General features: G+C 51.4%; 1 protein-coding gene and 1 pseudogene across 4 annotated transcripts in view; one reads left to right on the forward strand and one right to left on the reverse strand.

The window, feature by feature from the left end:
* Positions 1-18,353, reverse strand: part of LOC126526468 (cytochrome P450 3A6-like) — a 61,637-nt gene that overhangs the window by 41,282 nt on the left and 2,002 nt on the right. The gene's annotated exons all lie outside the window — the stretch shown is intronic.
* On the forward strand, positions 16,404-16,614 carry LOC140213055 (U2 spliceosomal RNA; annotated as a pseudogene).

Genomic DNA, 18,353 nt, shown 5'->3' on the forward strand with positions numbered 1-18,353 from the left:
TAGCTTGGGTCACTGAATATATGTCATTGTGTACATAGGTACCGCCATTCAGCGAACTGCTTTCCAGCCGACAGCTTTCCATGCCGGGAATAATCCACCGCAAACATAAACAGTACTATGAAATACGGCAATGCGGGCAGCACTGAACTACAAGCGCCGGTGTGGCAGGCGACTGCCATTTTGCTCTGCCGTTGCAAATCCCTCTTCTGCCGCCACTACGAGGGCATGATTGTGGCGAGTGTCGAGGAGGATTGTACTTCCAGATCGTTCTACCCCATCAGCTAAAGGACACTCAAGATATCCCGCATATGGCAGCACGTGCAGTTCAAAAAGACAGCACGTATTCGGCTACGAACAAACTCCGGAACTAGGTTGCACGAGTGGCCTTTGCGTAAATTCCGTTGTGCCAGAGGGAGAAATTCGGACAACCAAGAGCATCAATGGGAGAAAGAGCCCAAAAACAAAAAAAAAAGCGACAAATCATGAGCCACTCCGCTCTGCGGAGGTAGATGACTACCGAAGCTGTTTAGCAGGCGGCACAGAGGCTACACAGAATTTTGAACAAAGGTACGAACTCAAGTACCATGCTTTATATAGACATTAGCGTGGACGACGGGACCGCCGCCCCGAGAAGCCGGAGGAAACTAGAGAGAGAGAGAGAGAGAGAGAGAAACTTTACTGGTCCATTATGAAATGAAACGCGTTAAGCGTCTGATGGGGTGGCTCCCTCTTCGCGGGCTCCATATGCTTCCAGGGCCGCCTGGCCCCTGTGGATCAGTCTGAGCTGGTCTTCCAGGGCGGGGCTGGACAGCATGATCTCCCATCGCTCGTAAAGGGTGGGGATAGCAGGGGGGTTAGTTATGGGTATAGGTGGGGGGTGGTGTATGGAAAAATTGCACTCTCCTATGACGTGCTGAAGGGTTCCTAATGCATTGCAGTGAGGACATGTGTTCTTATATCTCTCTGGGTATATCTTGTTCTGGAGGCAGGGGTGGGGAAAGGATCCTGCCTGGATTTGCCTGTATATTGTTTGTTCGGCTCTGGTCAAGGAGTGGTGGGGGTGCGGGAATGTCTTCCTGCCGTCCCTGTAATATTTGACTATATCTCTATAATTTGTGATGGGTTGCCATCCCCTTGCCTCCTCCTCGTTGGCCCGGGAGTTTAGCGCTCGGGCCTGTTGATGAGCATATTCATTGCCCTCAACTGAGGAGTGAGCCGGGACCCAAACTAATTCGATCGCTTGTTTAGGAGGCGTAGCTTTACCAAGAATTTTTAGTGCCGCAAGGGACACCCAGCCAGATCTGTAGTTCTTGTATGCAGCTTGTGAGTCCGTGACGATCTTGGTGACGTTTGGTTGTAGGAGTGCGAGAGCTATCGCTGCTTCTTCTGCTTCCTCCGAAGACGGAGTGTAGATTGATGCGCAGGTGACCAGCTTTTCTAGCCCGGTGACCACGACTGTTGCCCTCGTGGAGCGTTTCGATAGAGAGGCGTCTGTATATAAAACAGTGTCGTCTTCCTCCAGGGTCCTGGAGATGGCTCTTGCCCGGGCGTCGCGTCGTCCGACATGCCTTGTGGGGTTCATGTTGCGTGGTAGCGGTTTGCATTGCAACTTCTCACTGAACTTTTCGGGTAATTGGTCGTGGCGGGTGTAGTGCGATTCTTGCCATCCTAGCTTGCGGAGGACGCTTCTGCCCGCCTTGGTCTGGCTAAGGCGTACCCTTTGATTGGATAGGTGGGCTTCTACGAGCTCGGCTACTGTGTTGTGGACTCCCATTTGAAGTAATTTTGTCGTGGATGAATTTATGGGAATACCCAGGGCCTGCTTCGTGGCTTTCCTGATTATTGCGTCAAGTTGTAAGACGTCCTTCTTGAGGAGCTGCAGGTACGGCGCTGCGTAGACGATTCGTGAGATAACAAAGGCCTCAACGAGGCGCAAGGTGTCCGATTCCTTCAGACCCCTCTGCCTGTTGGCCACTCGTCTGATCATGTTCAAGATTTGGTCTGACGTGAGCTTCATTTTTCTAATCATGGCTGTTGCCTTGCCGTCTGCCTGGATCAGGAGACCCAGGATCCTGAGTTGAGGTACCGGGAGGATCCGGTTCCCTTCCAAAGTGATTTCTATGTTTTCTGCTTGTGTCCTTGATGCACGTGGTCTGACTATTGTCAGCTCCGATTTTTGAGGCGAACAGCAAAGGCCACATGTCTTCACATAGCTGTTGATCGTGTCAGCCGCTTTTTGGAGCGTGTTTTCCATCCAGCCATCCGACCCTGCCCTCGCAGTCCAGAGGGTGATGTCGTCGGCATATAATGCGTGGCCCAGACCATCTATTGATTCGAGAAGCTTGGGCAACGGCAGGAGAGCCATGTTAAATAGGAGGGGGGAAAGGACCGAACCTTGCGGCGTTCCTCGATCCCCCAGGGAGATCGGTTGGGATGTCTCCTCTCCTATTCTGATCCTTGCCGTTCGGTCACGAAGAAAGTCTCGGATATAGTTGTAAGTTTTCACTCCACAACCCGTGTTGCGCAGGTTGCGGAGGATACTTTCATGTGTGACGTTATCAAAGGCACCTGTGAGGTCTAGCGCTAGTATCGCTCGTGGCGATTGCTTCGTTGCTCGCTTAATTACCAGTTCGTTGAGTTGTACGAGAACATCCTGGGTGCCCAGGTGCTGCCTAAAGCCATACATTGTCTCTGGCATCTGATCGGTGGCATCAAGATGTCGCTGCAACCTCTTAAGAACCATACGTTCCATGACCTTCGCCACGCAGGACGTGAGGGATATCGGTCTCATGTTGTCGATGTGAGGTGTCTTCCCAGGCTTGGGTATGAAGCGGACTTCTGCCTCTTTCCATTCGTGTGGAAGATTGCCAGACTCCCAGACCCGGTTCATATACTCGAGCAGCTGTCTGCGGGCCTTGTGCCCGAGGTTGTTAAGTAACTTGTAGGTAATGGTATCGGGTCCCGGCGCGCTGCCCCTGTTGCTCTCGGAGATTGCCGATATCAACTCGGTGTCAGTGAATGGCTTGTCTAACGCTTCATTGGTAGGTCCTGCGTAGTCGGGAGGTGCGATATCACCCTTCTCCGTTTTCAGGTACTTGGCCTTCAGGTCGTTGATGAGTTTGTCGGCACCCCCAGTATAGTTGTTGAGGGTGCGCGTGAGGCTTCGATTAGTGGCACTCTTGCTGCCGAGAGGATCGATCAGGTGACGAAGGAGGCACCACGTCTTCCTGGTAGAAAGGGTGCCCTGCAGTCCATCACACACGCTCAGCCAGTTCTCTCTGCACAGCTTGGACGCGTATTCAGCTGCTTGCTTGTTGAGATCATGGATGCGTTTGCGAAGTTTCTTGTTGTGTCGTTGTTTCTTCCAGCGTCTGGTGAGGCTGTGTCGTGCTTCCCAAAGGTGGGCAAGCTTTGCGTCCACACAGGGTGTCTGCAGTGTGGTCGCAATTTTCTGGGTGTATTTTTCTACGAGCTCGAGTTGTTCCTTAGCCCATTCCCCATACGATTTGGTGCTGTTCGTGTCCTCATCTTCATCGGCTGCTTGCCTTTTTCGAAGTTTGTCCTAGTCAGTTATCTTTGTTGTTCCCATTCGGGCCTTGAACGCGGGCCCCCTGATCGTAATATTGAGGATATCGTGGTCCGACCCCAGGTTCGCGCCTGTGTTCTGCCACGACACGTCCAAGGTTCCACTCAGCAGGGTAAGGTCTGGACTGGTGTCCCGGGTCGTACTTGTGCCCATGCGGGTGGGAGTGTCTGGTTCGTCACGTGTGTCTAGGAAACTAGACACACGTGACGATTCGACGGGACCGCCACCAAAGGAAAGCGGAAGGAAAGGAGATACGCAAGCGCTTGGAACGCCAACAAAGAGAGGGGGAAGCGAACTTATAGTCAAGCGAGCAAGTTAAGTGCACTTACGGAGAGTGCACTCGGTTTTCAGTGCACATTCAAAAGTGGAGTGTACTGTTTCGCAAGTGGAGTGTACTCGCAGAAGATTGCACTCCCGAAGGAGTGCATTCACGGAGACAGAGAGAGAGAGAATAAACATTTTTATTCGGTGAATGAAGCTTCGGAGAGGCGTCCTCATTCCAGAATGCCTTGAGCTCGGGCCGCGTCCTGGGCCCTCGCAATCAGCCGTTGCTGATCCTCGAGGTCGGAGCTGGCCAAGGCTCTCTCCCGAAGCTCGTTAGTGGGGTAAGGGTTCGGAGGATTTAATGGTGCCGCTCTGCAACCCCCTACTATGTGCCTGAGGGACCCGGGCTCTGCGCAGAAGCGGCATTGCGGAGAGAGAGAGAGAGAGAGAGGAAAGGGGAAAGGCAGGGAGGTTAACCAGAGAAAAAGATCCGGTTGGCTACCCTACGCTGGGGAGAGAGGGGAGGGGGAGGTAAAGTGGTAACAAAGTAGAGATAAGGAAAGGAGGGAGCATAGACACACAATCACAATCGGTCACTGTCACCGAATACTGTCATCGCACAGCACAGTGACACTTGAAGCACTGTCAACATCTGTTCAGGCTACAGCCGCCTGTCCAATTCTGTCGCCCTCAAAAACCGCAACAGTGCACTCGTCGCCCTCTGCTGCGAAGGCTTATGATGGCGGTATTTTAAAATAAGTTCCTCTGTGAGAGGTCTTTGGTCGAAGCGCGCTATCGCGGTTGCGAGTGATTGTCTCTGTAAATTATATCGAGGACAGTCACAAAGAAGGTGTTGAAAAGTCTCTTCGTCACCGCAGTCCTCACACGAGGCGTCGTCGGCCCATCCAATTCGGTAAGCGAAAGACTTGGTGAAAGCCACCCCTAGCCATAGTCGACAAAGCAGGGTAGCTTCGCGACGGCAGAGTCCAGGTGGAATACAAAGGCGTAGAGAGGAGTCAAGATTGTGGAGTCGGTAGTCGTGAAAACTTCCAGCGTTCCACAAGGATAACGTGATGTCACGGCTGATCATACGAAGTTTTCGAGCGGCATCTGTCCTTGATAACGGTATCGGCTCCTCTTCGTCCCCTTGAAAAGCCGACCGAGCAGCGTTATCAGCGTGTTCGTTCCCTATGACTCCGCAGTGACTCGGAAGCCATTGAAATGTCACGTGGTGTCCTCTCTCAGTTAAGGTATGAATGAGTTCTCTAATCTCAAATACCAGTTGTTCGTGTGGTCCGCGCCGCAGGGCCGATAGCAGAGATTGCAGTGCAGCCTTCGAGTCACTGAATATTGACCATCTTCGAGGTTGTTCTTGGCTGACGAGACGAAGTGCAGCGCGAAGGGCTGCAAGTTCCGCGGCCATCGGTGTCGTTGGGTGACATGTCTTGAAACTGATGGTGGTGGCTTTCGCTGGAAAGACCACGGCTCCAGAGGAACACTGGGGAGTTGCCGATCCGTCAGTATAAATATGTACGTGTTCGGCGTACCTCTCGTGCAAAAGGAGCAGAGTTAGTTGTTTAAGAGCAGGTGATGACAGCTCAGATTTTTTCCTGATTCCTGGTACGGTGAGGTGTACTGCGGGTCGAGCCAAACACCATGGAGGAATTGATGGCTTAGTTGCGGGGGTGAAGCCTGATGGGAGGCAGGTATAATACTTCGATATCGTAGTACAAAATGCTGCCTGCGGCCTTTCTGACGGTAGTGTTGCCAGATGGTGGGAACAGGCACGGGCAACGTGCCTAATGTGCACTCTCAACACCTCTACCGCAATGTGTGTTTGTATAGGTTGGTCCCGAGCAATCGCAATAGTCGCTGCTGTCGATGTGCATTTTGGCAAACCAAGACAAACCCTGAGAGCCCGAGCTTGAATAGCCTGTAGAGCACGAAGATTTGTCTGGCAGGTGTTAGTCAGTAAGGGCAAACTGTATCTCAAGAAGCCCAGAAAAAGAGCCCTGTACAATTCCAACATTGCATGCACTGACATTCCCCAAGTCTTTCCTCCCAGAAACTTGAAAAGTTGGGAGATTGCTGTCAGACGCTTCTTCAAGTAGGTCACGTGCGGGCTCCATGACAGATCTCTATCAATGATTATGCCAAGAAATTTGTGAGTCTTCTCATAAGAAATTATCTGGCCATTTATTGATATGACGTAGGGTGTCATTGGTTTGCGAGTGAACGCCAGCAGTGCACATTTGTCTGACGAGATTTCAAGACCTTGGTTGCGGAGGTATATAGCTGTTAGAGTAGCAGCTTGTTGAAGTCTTGCACGTATCTGAGGACGTGTCACACCTGAGGTCCATATACATATAGACGACCGCACGCCAAGTTTCATCCTAGACGCCAGCGCTCGTTTCTCCCCTGGCGGAACGATTTCATCTCCAACGGGTGTAGGTGTCCGCCGCCGCTTCCCTTAGCGGTCGCGCCCGCGTTCAGTTCGCGCTGCGCGCGAAACGTCTCTTGTTTGCGAGGGCGCCTCTTCGGATGACCGGAAATTATTATTGTGTTGTTAACTGTGACGACATCAATGTAAACACAAAATGGTTGATGCCACCAGTGAAATTCTGCCGATTCACAAGAAAATGGTACGAAAAAAGCAGACGACACACATGGATTACTGTGGTGCGCCGAGCGAAGTAAACAACTGGCAAACGAAGCGAGCTCGTTCATTGATCACTCCTGAGTGTATGACGGTTTTTATATGTAACCCACATGAATTTAATAATTACTCGGTACATAATCATATAAAAACTTTTGTTCATATAAAAACTTTTGTTCCACGAGCGCTTGTCCTGTCTTCTTTCTCGTGTTTCGTTTGCGTGTGCGCTGCCCAAGAACAGAAACCGCTTCGGTTGTATCCGCTAGCAGTGGCCGAAGTTCACGCGTGCCAAGAAATTGAATATGTGCACGATGCATTGAACATGACCGGAGTTCATTCCCGCTTCACCACTGCACCGATCGATCGAGTTACTGGACGATACGCGGCCCGCGTCTTGGTCGCGCCGGCATTGCTGAAGCAGGAATGATTACTAATACTTTCATCTTCCGTCTCTTGAGCACTGTTAAAAAATGGCCAAGCTGTCTACATTGCTGCTTCTATTCCATAGTGTAGGGGACGCACTAGTTAAAGTTGTGTGCGCATGTCGTACTTGTGCTATGCAGCGATATATTTTGTTTATTTCCGCACAGTGTCGATGGAAGACCGTTGTCGCCATCAGAGACAACACGGATTTGTAGCAAACATATTGTGAGAAACTGCAAAAATGACTTTAGCTCGTATGTGCCGTATGTATGTGCCGCATCGTATGTGCTGACGATTTTTCCGGCGGTAGAGTGGGAAGACGACGACGAAGTGTCCTGTGTGGAACGCTGCCTTCGTGTCTCTGAGAATTTAAAGATACTTTGTGGGAGACGCCACTCCCTTAACTACGGCGATGGACGTGGAGTCGCCTGGAGAGGTTCCTGGTCCCTCTACGTCAACATCGACCGCACCGAGAAAGCGGTCTAGTCGCCCGAGTGACACCTACAGCGAGGACACTGTGATCTACTCAGGGACCAGTGATGAAACCTCGGATGACAGCGACTTCGTGCCCGTAGCGAAGCACAAAGCAAAGAGAAGGCTCGTCAGGACGTCTCCTTCCACAAGTAAGGCAACTGTGATCCCGACGCGAAAGCCATCAGACCTCACCATTTTATATGTGCCTGTGGCTGCTAGCGACAATCTAAACCGGATCAACCGCCAAGCCACATCTGTATCGCTCGAGGCACTTGTTCCGGGTCAGATCAAAGATATAAGGATCAACGGCCGTAAGAACATCCTCGCTATAGATGTCACAAACCGCAGCGCGCTAGACATTCTGAGCGACGTTAAGGTGCTGGATGGCATCAACGTACGCTGCTATAAACAAGACCATCATGACTCTACGGCCGGCGTTGTGTATGACGTAGATAATTCCATAAGCGATGCTGACCTGCATATACTCATCAAGCCGGCGACAGAGGGAATTGCCATATTGCAAGCCCGTCGCCTGGGAAACTCGCAGTGTGTCAAGTTAACTTTCAAAGGAGACAGCCTACCGTCCCACGTCAAGGTCGGTCACTTCCGACACATTGTACGGCCTTTTGTGTCAAAGCCGCTTCAGTGCAGGAAGTGTCAAAGGATAGGGCACGTTAGTGCGGTTTGCACAAACGCTGCTGTATGCTCACGGTGCTCTGGGTCGCACAGCTCCGACGCCTGTCGCGCAGAAAACCAAAAGTGCGCAAATTGTCAGGGCTCTCACGATGCAACTTCGAAGAATTGCCCACATGTGAAAAATGAGGCGAAAGTCTTGAGGCAAATGGTCAGGGATGGTTCCTCGCACAGGGAGGCTGCCGCTAAGGTGCGTCGTCGACGTTCACGTCGCCGGAGATCTAGGAAACCCACTGCTATTGCTAAGGATGCACCGCGTCCACTGACAGTCCAGAAACTTCTGCATACAACTAACAATAGCAGCAATGAGATTCCTCAGCAGAAAGTCTCCCATATCATTGCCTCAAGCGAGGAGTGGCCGCCATTGCCACGGCTAGATCCACCAGCGGAGCGACAAGATGTAGCACGCTCGCCGAATCATGCTTCACCTTCTGGCAGCAACCAAGACAACGACAAACAAGTTGTCACCATGATAAGGGCCCTTATGAACACGCTACGAGCACTACTGACCACCATACACACTCCGGCGGCTCGAGGCGCACTTCAAATACTGGATGCCCTGTATCCGGTACTGTCCGGTCTTGAGAAGCACCATGGCGGCTCCTCTACATTCGTTCCTTAAAGAGGTCAAGGAAGCGTCTATCTTCCAATGGAATGTCAGAGGCATTAAATCGCGTATTTCGGACTTTCGTCCGTTTGTTTTTAAGAACAAATTTCCAATAATCGTCATTTGTGAACCAAACGTTGAGAGCGCCATCCGCCTATCAGGATATGAAGCTTTCATGTCTGCCACCTGTACCGACCGCAGCAAAGTCATCGTTTATATCAGATGCGATTTCACATATGTTTTGCACCCAGTGGCACCTGATGACGACAATCAGTATGTGTGTTTGACTATAAAATGCAAGAACGTCGCACTCACGCTCATAGGTGCCTACATTTCACCTAATAATCGATTTGACAACGCACGACTAGGTGCAATTTTAACAGCGACACCTGGACCATGGGTTATTACCGGCGACTTCAATGCGCATCATCCGCTATGGGGAAGCTTAAAGACGGACTGTCGAGGCAGACGTGTACTATCCTTCGCGTCGGACCATGAGCTCTGCTGCCTAAATGATGGCAGTCCCACTTTTCTGAGGGGATTGACATACAGCAGCTGCCTGGACTTGACATTTGTTTCCAGATGCCTCAGTGCCAGTGTGAAATGGTTCACGGACAACGAAACGCATGGTAGTGACCTCGTTCCAACATATGTTAAAATCGATGGCATACGCAAGTCACACTCTTCTACAGTTCTTCATCACATCGACTGGCCTAAATACACATTGCTCATGGAGAAGAATTGCCAAGAGATCCAGGACTGTCTGCCTGGCAACATCGAGAAGATAATTAACGCCGCTGCTCAAGAAGCCACAAGATCTTTCAGGCCTATTCCTAAATTTTCTCAATTCGAAGCAGAATTGGAGCGGCTTCGAGCAATCCGCCGTCGCGCGGAAAGAAGGTACAGGCGCACCAAGTCCATCTACGACATCAGGGAGGCGAGACGCATACAGAAGAAGATCCAGCGTCGGATCAACTACCTGCAGTCTCTAAGATGGAAAACCTTCTGTGATACCCTTGATCCGCATAAACCCCTGTCACATATATGGAGAACAGTGCGTGGTCTTCGAACATCACCGCAACAACGCCACCCCTTCAAATGCCTGGCTCTCTACCAAGGTCGCAGAGAGATCGACGTAGCGGAGGACTTCTGTTTCAAGGTTGCTGGTTTACCGCCATCGTTCGCTATACGTGATCCCCGTGATGTTCCAATCTCGCGAGATTCTCGTATGGACAATCTGTTTTCCATCGAGGAGTTGCAGGCGGCGCTGGCAGCGTGCAGACGTTCCTCATCGCCTGGGCCTGATGGGGTGACATACGCAGCTCTTGGAAACCTCGGTCACACAGCCCGGCATGCACTTCTAGACGTGTACAATAATTCATGGCGTGAAGGAGAAGTTCCAGCTGCATGGAAGTCCAGCCGCCTTGTGCCTTTGCTCAAGCCAGGTAAATCACCCCTAGACGTGGCGTCTTATCGTCCCATTGCTCTGGCCAGTTGTCTAGGAAAGGTGATGGAGAGGATGGTGCTGACGCGTCTAGAGTGGTATCTAGAACACTACAAGTTATATCCTGACGCTATGGCAGGCTTTCGACGCGGACGCTCTTCTATAGACAACGTCATAGATCTTGTCTCGTCTGTTCAGCACGAAAAAAGCCTCAGGAGACTGTCAGCGGCGATGTTCCTGGATGTCAAAGGCGCATATGACAACGTAACCCATCAAGCCATCCTGGACGCCTTGGGTGAGGTCGGCCTAGGCGGCCTTGTTTTTCGGTGGATATCCAGCTTCTTGAAGGACAGGTCATTCTTTGTGCAAACAGAGGACGGTGCGTCATCACAACGCAACACCTACCGAGGCGTACCACAAGGCGGAGTTTTGAGCCCCACTCTATTTAACCTGGTGCTCATCGACCTGGTCCATACCCTTCCGGAATCCATCCATGTGTCGATCTATGCAGACGATATATGCATTTGGTCATCAGGAGCGACGCGTCCTCAGGTGCGCGCCAGACTTCAAAAAGCGGCCACACTAACATCAGGTTATCTTCGAGCACGAGGTCTGGAGCTGTCCTGCGAGAAGTGCTCTATAGTCGCTTTCACGCGTAAAGCAATGAAACCGTACGTTATCAGAATTAATGGACAGCCAATTACCTACGAGAAGACGCACCGCTTTCTAGGAGTGATAATAGATCGAGACCTTTCCTGGAGTCCTCATATCTCCTACCTAAAAAGAAAATTAGTCATGATAACCCACGTGCTCAAATTTCTTGAGGGAAAGTCCTGGGGTGCGTCTGTGAGTGCGATGCTCCAACTCTATAACGCACTGTTCCTCGGTCTCCTGCGCTATAGCTTACCTGTACTGGGTGGGACCGGCAAGACCAACCTCTGTGCCCTCCAATCTGTACAAGCGCAAGCTCTGCGAATTTGCCTTGGTCTTCCCAGATGTGCGTCCACGGCAGCAACAATAGCCATCGCGCATGACCACCCCATCAACACGTATCTTCAAGTCGACACTTTAAGGATGCATATCAGGCACTTCGCCCGACTTCCATCGCATCATCTCGCCTCCCTTCCTGCCGCTCGACCTCGTTCAGCCTTTAGCAAGATTATTGCCGCCAACCATGGAACTTTACCGTCAAACTTCACGCCTGCAACACGACCATCTCAACCGCTGTGGTGCCTCCATCCACTCCAGGCTCTTCTTGCTATTCCCGGTATCAAAAGGAAAACGGAGATGTCAACTTTCGCCCTCAAACAAACCGTGCTTTCAGTGCTACATGAACAGCACAGAGGACGCATCCACGTTTACACAGACGGTTCTGTATCCTCTAATAGTTCAGCTGGAGCAGTGGTGATTCCCGCAGAGTGCGTCACCCTCAAGTTCAAGACATCTCACATTACGTCATCGACGGCTGCAGAACTCGCAGCTATCCGTGCTGCTCTGGAGTTTTTTGTTCACAAATCATCACATTCATGGTCCATCTTATGTGACTCAAAGGCAGCTCTTCAGTGTCTGATGTCCCCTTTCAACCATGGACCAAATGAGCAACTAGTCGCAGACATCCGACTGCTCCACCATCACGCAATCAACAAGGGACACAACATCATCTACCAGTGGATACCGGGTCACTGTGGAATTTCAGGAAATGACAGTGCGGATGACGCTGCCCGGTCGGCTCATGATGGTGCCCAGATTATACCCATACCGCTGTCAAGAACAGATGCAGCCACAAGTCTTCGCTACCTCGCCCGCGAGCTTACGCAGAATCTGTGGAACACCAGTGATTTCACGAACGCACGTCTCCACAAATTGGATCCACGTCTGCAACTCCGCCTACCACCAGGGTTGCCACGAGCGGAAGCAACACTTCTGTGCCGCCTGTGGCTCGGCGTGGCATTCACGAACTCCTATTCATTCCGCATTGGAATGGCCGACAGCCCTACTTGTGACACCTGCGGCTGCGAGGAGACGATTCAACACCTCCTATGTGACTGTCCCCGTTACGCAATGCGAAGAAATGTGCTCGTGACCGCTCTCGCAAAACTGGACAATCGCCCCTTTACAGAGGAAAAAGCTCTAGGACATTGGTCCAGACGGGCTTCGGCACTCAAGGCCTTAAGGGCTTTGTTGGAGTTTTTAAGGACATGCGAATTGTGCGACCGCCTTTGAACGTTGTAGCGCGTAGTTTCGCGTTAGTGTGTGAATTTTCTCTAATTTTTTCCATTTTTCCCCCTCTTCTTCTTTCTCCTTTTATTCCCTTTACCCCTTTCCCCAGCACAGGGTAGCCAGCCGGTACTTACACTGGCTAACCTCCCTGTCTTTCCTCCCCTTTGTCTCCTCGTCCTCCTCCTCCTTTCCGGCGGTACATATGATGTCGTTTCCAATCACCTGCTCAGCGTCACTTACATGGTTAAGCAGACGCTGCCCTTTCGCCGCATTGCAGCCATAAAAATAATCGTCAAGCGTTCCGATCTTCTTAAAGGCAAATAGAAGCGTGTACAGTCTGTTTCACACTTAGGGGAAAACTGGGAACGTATTGCATCGCGATGCGGCAAGCAATGCAGTCGTGCGGTGGCAGCAGCTCGAGCAGGCGCAGACGCTCGAGGGGCGGAGTTGTGATCTGCGTCGTCTCCTAGGCGGCGCGCGCTGGCCGCATTGTCGGGAAGCGTGGTACTGTCAGGGGCAGTGTACGTATATTTCTTTACTGTGTGTGCTACCGTAATAAGCAGCGACAAGACGCACCAAGATGTGCGCGCAACGTGTTCAGTCTTTGTTTGACTCGAAAGGAAAACAAAGCACTCAACAATGATAACTGTGGGAGTCGAACACGATGAAACAAACGGATACGATTAAATGAATGTTTTAGGTTCAGGCAATGAGCTGGAAATGGTTTTTCTCGACAATCATTCGCTACACAAGACAGACTCTGCCCGCCGGCGGGGAATTGGACACGTCACGCTCGGAACTTCAGTTAGTATCTCGTCATGTCCCCAGCGGCAGCGATGACAGCGCTCATCCTGGAAGGCAGTGAAGTGCAGAATGACTTGATCAGGGATGTGTTCATTCGCAGCACGTCTCAGTCAGTGACGATGGTGGATCGAAGCCTATCCTCGGGCGACTGATAGAGGGGACGGTGCGCCAGCGATACTTTCAACGAGCCCCAGACATTTTAAATGATGTTGGCGCCCGGCGATTGAGGCGGCCACTCCAAGAGAGTGACTGCGCGCTCTTCTAGCAGTTGTTGCACCACACGAGCAGTGTGGATCGGCGACCTATCGCGTTAGAATATATAGTCGCCTTCCAGAAACGGGCCGTCAAGAATGTATGGAATCAGTACGTCGTCTGTGACTGCCCTACAGCGATGAACTTACCTTCGAGGCGTATCAGTGGGCGTCGCACAACGCATAGTAAAGAATACCGGCTCATTTCACGCCGTAGCGATGAGATCGGCGCCCTGCAACTGATAGTAGAACGTTTTCCGACAATGCGGCCAACGCGCGCCGCCGTAGCAGACGACGCCGTTCAAGATCCCGCCCCTCGAGCACCTGCGCGAGCTGCTGCCGCCGCCGGACTCAAGCGCTCGTCGCATCGCGATGCAGTGCGCTGCGAGTTTTCCCCTAAATGTGAAACAGACTGTACACCGCCCTTCGAACGAAGTCTCCACGCGCACACACGTAGGCACACACCGCGCGCGGCGCGAAACGTGCCAAAACACGCGCAGTGCAGGAGGCAATCAAGGCGGCACGAACGAGAGATGGGAGAGGGGTACCACCCGCTAATAGAATTTTGCTTCGCATGCGGCGCTCTCAACGCCGGCGCAGCAGCGCCGCTCTCGGTGCCGTTCTTGTCTATGTCGTCGGCGTACATTGATATCTTGATCGCTGCTGGCAGATGATCAACGAGACCAATGAGTGTGAGGTTGAATAGGGTAGGGCTTAGTACACCGCCTTGAGGAACACCTCGGTACGTGTAGTGTAGTGCGGTTTTGCCATCACTGGTACAGACAAAAAAGGATCTCATAAAAAGGTAATGAGAGATCCATTGGAAAACTCGACCACCTAGGCCAACCATCTCAAGAGCATCGAGGATAGCCTCGTGAGATACGTTATCGTATGCCCCCTTGACATCCAAGAACAAAGCTGCAGATAGTCTTTTGCGTGACTTTTGAAGCTGGACGTACGTAGCGAGATCAACAACACTGTCTACTGAAGAGCGATCTCGTCGAAAACCAGCCATGCAATTCGGTAACATGTTGTAGTGCTCCAGGTACCACTCCAAGCGGGCAAGGATCATCTTTTCCATTATCTTTCCGGCATTGCGGAGAGAATTTTGTAGGGTCTATGAGGTGATTTCTGCTTGGGTGGGGCAATGTATTAACCTGTAGAGCTCGGAGGAATCGCTCCTGCTCTCTAGGTAGTGACTTGTGTGGGGGTGCATATGTTCTGCGGGTTAGCTTGTAGTGTTGTGTGATGTCTTGGTAAGAGACTAGAGGGTGCATGCGCTCGGGTTCAGATTCCTCGGCGTCGGCTCGGTGGGTCAGATCTCGAGCCACGTGGTTGGCGACCTCGTTGCCAGGAATGCCTTGATGAGCTGGCGCCCAGATGATCATGACTGATCTCGTTGGCGGCTTTTGATTGATGATCCGGAGCGTAGTGGTATGAATTCTGCCGCTAGCAAAGTTGCGGCACGCCTGTTGGGAGTCGGTCACTATGACTTCAACCTCTGTTTGGGAGAGGGCGAGGGCTATGGCTGCTTCCTCGGCTTGGAGGGGATTGTTTCGTGTGAGCGAAATGCTGCTCCGATGTTCTGTGTTCACGACTACGGTGGCTGTTGTGGCTGCGCGTCTGGAGTAAGAAGCCGCGTCCGTGTAGGCTGTAGAGGGTAAAGTCCCGTATCGCTTGTGTATGGCCAGGGCGCGGGCCTCCCTTCGCTCTGCGTGGTGCACTGGGTGCATATTGCGAGGTAGAGGACGTACGGTGATGTTTCTCCGGATGGCATGGGGTAAGCTCACAGTCTGAGGCGGCGGATGTCTCAGAGGGGCAGAGAGCCCCAGGCGTAAGAGAATGGACCTCCCTGCTTCCGTAACCGCCAGCCTTGTTCGCTGACTGGATAAATGTGCCTCGATCAGCTCCTCGGCCGTGTTGTGCACACCTAGTCGTAGTAGGCGCTCTGTGGACGTACTGGTTGGCAGGCCCATCGCCTGCTTATATGCCTTTCTGATCATTGTGTTGATTTTCTTCAGTTCCGTCTCGTTGAGTAGTGCCTATATGCCGACGACATTACCATCTGGTCGTCCACAGGGTCCATCGGGAAAATGGAGAACCGCTTGCAGGAAGCTGCAGACGTGGTGAGCGACTATGCTAAGTCATGCGGGCTCAGCTGCGCCCCCCAAAAGTCGGAGCTACTCCTGGTCTCACCGCGAAAGAAGCACACATCCGACTCGCCCACTATCAACATACAACTGGACGGACACACCATCGTTCCATCTCAGAGCGTAAAGATATTGGGAATGGTTTTCCAGTCGGATCGCACCAATACAATATTAATTCAAAAGCTTAAAAATACAACAGCCCAAGTTACGCACATGATCCGGCGAATAACAACCAAGACAAGAGGCATGGGGGAGGCGGACACGCTTCGGCTTGTCCAAGCCTTCGTCGTGTCTCGAATAACTTACGCTATTCCATATGCATTCACGGAACGCACTTTGCTCGTCGAGTGCGTATCCTCGCCGACAGCGGCTTCAACGCTACAACATGTAATGCACAGAAAAAGGACACAGAAGTTCATTCTAGCTGTTGAACAGCTTTTAACAACATAATCAGACGAGAACTCGCTGATATATTCTGTTCTAGCAGGATCAAATGCCGCCTCGTCGCACGCCACCATCTTGTTTGGGATTGGCTAGTCATTCGTCTTGACTGGCCTTGACTTTAATTTCTTGTGATAAACATATCTTCATTTGTTGTTGAGTAAACTTAGATTAAGATTGTTTTTTATCTACAATAGAACAAAAGCAATCGCTTTTTAGAAGCTTTCTTATTTTAATCTACATCTTCGAAAACGTGATTTTAGACTATCGCCATTTTTGTTTTAGTGCGAGTGCGCTCTGATTTCCCGCTTAGCATCGCGCAGCCTAAAGTGTCACTCATGGTGTAATACTAATACTCATGGCCCCGAAGCGCACACCCCGTAAGTGCACTTAACTTGCCCGTTTGACAGGGGCATTAGGCATGGCGGACGTGGGTCAAAGTGCAGTATCTGTTCATATCAGCTAAATACCTGATACGAGTTCTAGTTCGACCCAAGATATCAAACTTATTTTTGCAAGTTCGTGTGGTACTTGAAGCCTACTACACCTCCACCGCGGGTCGGCGCAGCATTGCATTATCTCCGGGATCGGCCCACGATTTTGCACACGCAAAAGACAAATTCATGCTACCCTATCTATAAATACCTTCGCTGTAACAAAAAAAAAGCTCGCATTGAAATGGGAGGTGCACCACCTGCAACGTTGCAGGCGCCGTACTTCGATGACGCTCGAGATCACACTAAAGAGAAAAAAAATTGGTAGTGGCTTAGCTCGGCTATGCCAGGATATACGTAGCGAAAGCTAAGGCATAGCATGGTTAGCCTTGGTTAATCTTGATTGCAAGTCCTGGTTAGTCTGGTTGTCTAGCTATGCTGCGGCGTTTAGCCAGTCGTTCGGCGCACTGTTCGTCTGTTTCCTGGGCGATTCGTTTCCTCTTCATCTCGTTGCGATGTAGATTCCAGGCCTCCTCCTACTTATCAGAATTGTCGCCGTCCACACCGCCGCCTCAACTGTGGTTGCGGCGCACGCGAGCTCTCCTTTTAACTCCTCCGACATGTCATCAGGCATGCGACGCAGCTGGCGGAGTGAGCGGAGGCGAACGCGGTGTGACGAGGACCGCGGTGTGACGTCATGCGCCTCCTCGGAGCACGGCCATGGCGAAATCGCAAGTTCGCGGCCAGTAAAGCTTTCGCTTTGAAATACCACGTGCGTTTCTTCGCGCATGTGAGCGCGTGCAACGCCCGTGCCAGCAGTGCAAGCCTGAACGCTGCCCTTGCTTTGGCAGAGCAGATTGACTGGAGCGTCGCGGGCCGTTCACATGGATTCGTTGCTTGCGCTGCCAAAGGCACAGCTGATTTTTTAGAGACCTTCTGACGCTCAACTCGCGGAACGCGCATTGCGCGTGGAGAGAGCGAAGAGGTGAAGGAAACGAGAAGAACCCGCCTCGAGTGTACGTGCCATTGTTATCCGCATAAAACAATGAAGGAAGTGAACGCGTTGTAGTACGACACACTAACGCGGATAGAAGGACCCACACGTCGACTTTCTAACATGTTTTACTAATGCTCTTTAAACATATTATTCAAGTGTGCACCAAAGATTCATTCAGTAGAGTGCTAATATTTGTGCGGTACATTTTAAATATCCCTATAAGATCAGTGTTTTTCTTTATCCTCCTGCGACAAGGGATGCATTCGTCTGCGCAGATGTTTCCTAATCTTTCAGAATAAGCCAGCATGGTTACGAAGGCGAACAGTGTTAAATATTTTTTCAATATCCGCGATAGTTCCAGCTCAGCGCGATGTCCAATATATTGAACACCCCTTCTACCCGTTATTTTTTTCGCGCAGCGCACATGCAATGACGTAAAGCAGATATTGAACTAAAAGCACGTGTCCAAAAGTGTTTTATTAACTCGACGTGATCCCTTCGGCAATTCTTCGCAAAACTGCGTCAGCCGTCTCATCAGACACGCGAGGCCGGTTTCCTACAGGAAAAGTCACCGCTCCGTACAGATGGTTAGTCGGCGAAGCTGAAACTTTTGGCCCCCGTGTTGATCACTGGGTTAATCCCAACGGCTCATAAAACGACGGCTTCGTAGGCTGCCGGATCTTCGGTACGCAGTTTGGGCTCGCGCTCGGCTGCACGAGCCTGTTCTTCTGCCCGAGCTGCAGCATCGGCACGGCGTAGACGAGCTCGTTTCCGGTTCTGCTCGGAGTGTTGCTGATCAAAAGCTGCCTACTATTCAGGAGTACGTATGGCGCCTGGCCTACCTATTTCTAAATCGGAGAGAAACTGGTGCGCGCGCGCTCGGCTGCGACGGAGAGCAACGACATCACT

Source organism: Dermacentor andersoni, chromosome 8 (assembly GCF_023375885.2).
Source record: "Dermacentor andersoni chromosome 8, qqDerAnde1_hic_scaffold, whole genome shotgun sequence".
Lineage (NCBI taxonomy): Eukaryota > Metazoa > Arthropoda > Arachnida > Ixodida > Ixodidae > Dermacentor > Dermacentor andersoni.